The 6,000-nt window shown below is 36.9% G+C and overlaps 1 protein-coding gene across 1 annotated transcript in view; it reads right to left on the reverse strand.

The window, feature by feature from the left end:
- The window catches only part of LOC122791053 (hamartin-like), a 569,544-nt gene extending 564,414 nt beyond the window's left edge, over positions 1–5,130 (reverse strand). Inside the window, exon 1 of the mRNA XM_044058830.1 lies at positions 4,976–5,130. The gene's annotated coding sequence lies outside the window, so the exon portion shown is untranslated. The remainder of the gene's footprint in view (positions 1–4,975) is intronic.
- Positions 5,131–6,000: the final 870 nt, after the last annotated feature.

Below are 6,000 nucleotides of genomic sequence, written 5' to 3' on the forward strand. Positions count from 1 at the left end.
GGTCTTGTTTACAGGATCCTGAGCTCCTGACTACAGATTTCTCTGTGTCTGTGATATGTCACGCAACTGTAGGCAAATTCCTCCACAACTCATGTGAGAAGCTATGCTTAAAAAAAAAAATAAAATGTGGGTGGTCTTTCCCTTCCTTTGATACAAAAAAGTACAGTCAGGTTGCAGGTACCTACACAGTACTGGAATTATATTACTGGGAGAAAAACCAACCCAAGAGTGGAGTTAAACTTTAGGAGAAGCTGGAGTTTTCCTTTAAGTTATCCACCAGTATTGCTTATAATCACATTAAACAAAAGCTTTACTCAAAAACTATGTTCCCCCACCAAAATGTGCTTGTTGATCATCTCTGCAGTCCCTGCACTTCAATATTACCAGGTGCTAAATATTACAGTGCAATTTGCTATACTTCAAAATAGCAATATGGGCGTGACTACTTTTTGGTGCGTCTTACTCACATAATGCACTTTTCATACTCAATGATACAAATTAGACACAACAAATTAAGTGGTCTGTTTCCACAAAAATCAGTGCTGTATATTACTTGCTTCTTGGACTCTGGAAACACAGTGTTATACAATGATTCAAGAGCCATCTTTCTGACCATACCTTCGATTAAGTCACCCCTAACAAATGTCCAACAGCAAACATACATCAAGGGATCCCTCAATGCTCGATCTTTGCACAGTCTACTTTTTCTCTCTCTCTCCCTTTTTAAACAGACCTCACCTAGATCTGCCTCAGACCAGTTGAATCCTGTATGTTGACAACACAGTCCTTACAAAAGCCAGTAAGCACCACTCTGCCCTATGCACTGATCTCCTGAATGACTTCCAAGCTTTACAGGACTGAATTCATACAAACACAGTCAACACAACCAAAATGACTTATGTTATTTGGTACACTCCAGTAACTTAAGAATGCCCAAAGTATCATTATAAGGAGACCCATCAGGAAATCTCCTTCACGTAATAAAAGAGCAACTAAGGCATTGCACTGGATGAAAATCTACCACTTACACACACACACACAGTCTCAACTAAAACTGTCTTATGAAATCAAAAACATACAACAGAATTTAAACGTGCCATAGCAAATAACCAAAGTTCTTCAAATGCACTGAAAATAAAACAGAGCGCACTGCTGTACTACAACAAATACATAGGCTAGGACAAGTTTTCTATACATTGTCACATTCAGTATTTCTCGTGAACTCCTTAACTAACTTAACATCAGAAATCAAATTTTCTCTATTAGGGACAGAGAACCCTTTGAATTTATAAGGTGACATTTAATCTTTCTCCACTGCCCCAAATCATACCATGCTAGCTAGATCATCATCCCAGATCAGATTAGACGATTCAGTCAACTTTCATCATTCAAAAACTGTCTAAAATCTCACCCTGTAAAAGGACAAGAACACAACCACTTTATGGACACAAAACCAGAAGACTAAGTTCTGTAACTGCTTTATGGACACAAACCAGAAGACTAAATCCAAGTTCCGTTTTTATATATATTTTTGGTTCTGAATTACTATTAGTTACTATTTTTTCTTTGTATGTATTGTTGCATCTCAGCAGCTCAATGTTTTACATGTTAGCATTACAACTTCTCATCTTTGATTGTTGTCTTAGCCCTCTTGGACCAGACTGTGGCTAAAACATTCCTACGACCAGTTCACTTATCACATGCTAGATAGATAGATAAATAGATAGATAGATACAAACATACATACATACATACATAAATAAATACATGCATACTAATAAAAGCTACGTCTGCTTTACTAACTTGGTAGCCTGATTTATACAAGTTGCCAAAAGCATTTCATGGTACATTTAACTTTTAATAAAACAAAGTCACTAAAGTACAAACTTTTATTACATTTTCAAAGTTGTAATGCTTAGCAAGTCTCCACACCATCCAAAATCAGTCAAAAAAATGTATCAGAGTTGCCCTGTAAGTATGTAGTTGCACTGCTTAATCATATTTGACTATGGTCAACAAGACCAACCAAAGCAATATTTATTATTCCATACAGTGTTCTGAAAACAACTGTCGACAATTACACCGATCACAGTGACAATTTTCCAGTGTCACGGCACTTAGTATTTTTTACATAGTATTGCAGTAAATGGGATTCCTGCTCTTCACCTATTAAAGATTTTTCCAAAATCTAATGTTTCACTACATTTTCATAAGCATTGTATAGTACTCACAGACTTCAGTAAGGTATCTGGGATGCAAAACTACAAACAGTAACCAGACACTAAAACCTCTATACAGAAAGAAAGCTTAGTTGAAAAACTAAATTATTTGTCGGTACAGCTGCTCTCACCTGGAAGTAGAGCAAACTGAAGATACTACAGTACAACACAATGCGTCTGAATAAAACGAAAATATTTTTCAGTTTTTGACTACAGCGACAATATAATGTACGTGTACAAATTACTTACCTTTGATAGAAAACACAAATTTGTTACAGGGGCAACCTGTGTAGCATAAGCCTAAACATTTTTTTTGGGTGGGGGAGAACCATATAAACTCTACCCAGAGAACTAACACTGCTTTGGCTCAATGCCTGGTCCTCTGGGTCAAATATAAAACAAAAAACTACTACTCCACCAAACGTAATTACTACAGAAAATGTACATTTCTGCATAAGTTCAAGTACATAAAATTAATAATTTATGAACAACACATCTCATACATGGCAAACAAATGCATCTTTTTCAGTAACATTTTTAACTGTATTTAAAAAAAAAAAACATCAGAGTCATAATGCAGCATAATAGCAAAAAATATTGTGGCCACCAGTACATGCAGCTGCCAAGACATTCCTGTATGAAATATTTTTTTTTCCTCAGATCCCATTATAGCAAACAAGTAGATATGTATGATAAAATAAGCCTTTCAGCAGCATCTAAAAGCCTGAAAAATGTTTATTTTGAACTGTCAGACATTACACTGGCAAATTCTAATTAAATACCTGTGTACTACAGTGCCACATAAAACACAATCTGCGTGCCAACATGTTAACCCTTACCTCAAGCAAGTCCTTATCGTACATATTACACTATAGTGCTGTAATTATTTGGAATACAGAAAAAAATATAAAATTCACAAAATATTACAGTTCCTGATCTCTTAGATATTCCTCTTCCATGTACCAAGCAACAAAAACATCTTGGCTTCCAAGTCAATAAGGACTTCAACTTTCACAAACTCACAGTTCCAAATATATAAACAAACTCACAGTTCCAAATATATAAACTATCAACCACGTTCAAATTATCAAGCAAAATCCCAGTTTTACTAACTAGCGAAGCCAGATGAAAGAGCCATAAATGTACTAATTCCTACGTGAGAAAATGAACTGCCATTCATTTTCCTCAGCAGCATATAAAAAATATGATTCAGCTACAACAGCTAAATGGTTACCATTTGGAGCTTGTGCAACTCTTCGACTGCTTTTCTTCAAACTGTTAGAATTGATCCTGCATGCTTGAATTCTATACCAGAAGCTATTAAATAAAATAATCTGAAATTGTTTGCAAAGTCTCTTCGTGGCCATCTAGCCAAGAAAAACAAATGTAACTGCTTCAGAGATGACTACACTACTACACCACCTTCACGTACCATCAAAAGTTGTGGTTGAGCCTGCACTTTCATACTTTTCTCTTTGGATTGTACATCAACCATTTGAGGTAAGGAAAAGAGAAAAAAGTGAGAGGGAAGTGTGCTTTTTTGGTGTCTACAAGTCTTACATTGATCATGAGCGTTCTTTTCTTGCTACATGTTTTTTTCTTATTTACTGGACATGCTATACATTCTGTACACTTAAGACTGTGAAAAAGTTGTGTTTTGTAACTGATAAGTTCCCTTTGTATATCGCATACGCTACTGCTATACACCAGTGCAAGCTATCTAATTTTTACTTTGATAATTTGAACTACACATCTTTTCCTTTGTGTGTCTGCTTTGCATTAACTATTCGGACTGGGTCATGTCTGAAAAGGGTCCTTAAATCAACTCATTTATCAAGATAACAAACATTCAATAAATAAACAAAGCCTATGTCAAAAAAAGTCATCCTCCACTTCTTTACAAACATGTGCTTCAACCAAGCTAAGATTACAATGTACCAGTGTCCTCATACACTGATCATGAGTGCAAATAGTAGTAATGTAATTATTAAGGCAAGGTACCATTATTATAAAACCAACACCATACAACATTCCATAAAACTAGAACGACACATTGTTCTGTCTGCTTTCCACGTTGGTACTTATTGCCCCCCCCCCCCCCAACACACACGCACACAGTGTTTCACCTCAAACTGAGGCAGTTTATTAATTAATACGTAACGTAAACAAATTATAAATGTTATGTTGCGCCAATGACACCCACATTGTCGATGACAACTATGGAACGTTGTAAATTGCCATGTGAATTACATCATATGTAGATAAAGTCGCAATTTAACGATGTGAAACCTAAACTAGGAAGGTGGCTTGGTGACAATTCTTAACGCTGGAATAGCTCATCAGTCTGAACTCGATCTGAATCTGCATACATATTTAATATCAGTGCACTGTGTCTGCAATAAGACTTAAAAAAACAAACGCATTCTAAGGGATACATGCCATCAGGTCAGTGCAATCAGCTGATGTTTGCTTTGCAGCGTTAAGTTTTGTTAATCTGCAGTGCACCGCGTATGGAGGCGTGTCACCAAACAAGGCTATAAACATGAATAAACTCTGTACAAAACAACTGTCAGCAGACCAGCCAGCACAAACTCTGCGTGTGCATTTGTTGTAGGGCTGGTTAAACAATTCTTCGAACTAGAGCAAAGGCCCATACCACCAAAACGCCTCTGAACAATTAACATCCACAAGCACTGCAATCTACATATCTTGGGTGGCACATGCAGTCTAAAATAACCACAAAATCAAAAACTTACCACAACAGCATGCGTCGCACATAGCTTAATAGACTGCAAATATATCTTTATCCTTCGACAGATTATTTATTTACTTTATACCAATGTTCACTGTGACCCTGCTGTGTCTATTCCTTCACAGGGAGGAACAGGTGATCAACCGTGCGAGTCTGCAGCAGAAGTGACTGACCCCCCGACCCGCCTTTCCTGCTGACAAACCTCTGATGTATCCAAACAGGAAGAATACAACCACCCCCCCTACCCTTTCATAAACAACCAGGTCACATCTTGTAGGGGGAGGGTGCAATTAGCATGACAATTTTCAAGGCAAATAAATGTTAATGTTGTTAATATTCCCACTGAGAGCAGAACAACTCAAAACTAAACAACACCTACTATGGGAACTGCCACCTCCCCCTTACAGCCAAGGATCTCTTGCAAGCTAGTTCATAAACAGCAGCAGAAAGCCACTGTTTGCGTCCAGAAACAGCGGTCGATCACAACATTTTGTAACTCAAGAAACATGCTCAAACTATAAGATCTAGCACTTTCTTACCTTAGGCTAACGGTAATACCAGCAAGTCATGCGCCACCACAGAAAAATAACTTAAATGGTTTATGTCTCTTCCATCGGTGTTGAAAGTGGCAGGCAGGACCGGAAGAGTGGCAAGTAAACGGTCCCGCAGCTTAACAGTGCGTCTAAAAACTCTGTCCCCTCCTAATAAATATTTGCTTCAAACAGTTTGATTCTACAAGTTAGATAATTCCATTTTGAAAGGTCTAGTATCAGAAATTAAGCGCCATAAAGCAACATTTTAAAAAGAGCAGGAACGTCATAATCCGATAGAATCATATTCAAGTTATTTGTAATCAGTTAAGAGTTGTCAAACATTTACTTCTTTACTCGCTTCCTTGTAAGTAGCGGAAGTGAGGTCAGGGCTGACGTCAAAAACTTTTTTTTTTATTGTAATTTAAAGCTTAAATTATTGTGAGTAATGTGGCCTGGTTTAATTTTTTTGTTAATCTGTAATATGTTAACAGCGATT

This window comes from Protopterus annectens, chromosome 16.part0, assembly GCF_019279795.1.
Source record: "Protopterus annectens isolate FY-2018-M chromosome 16.part0, PAN1.0, whole genome shotgun sequence".
Lineage (NCBI taxonomy): Eukaryota > Metazoa > Chordata > Ceratodontiformes > Protopteridae > Protopterus > Protopterus annectens.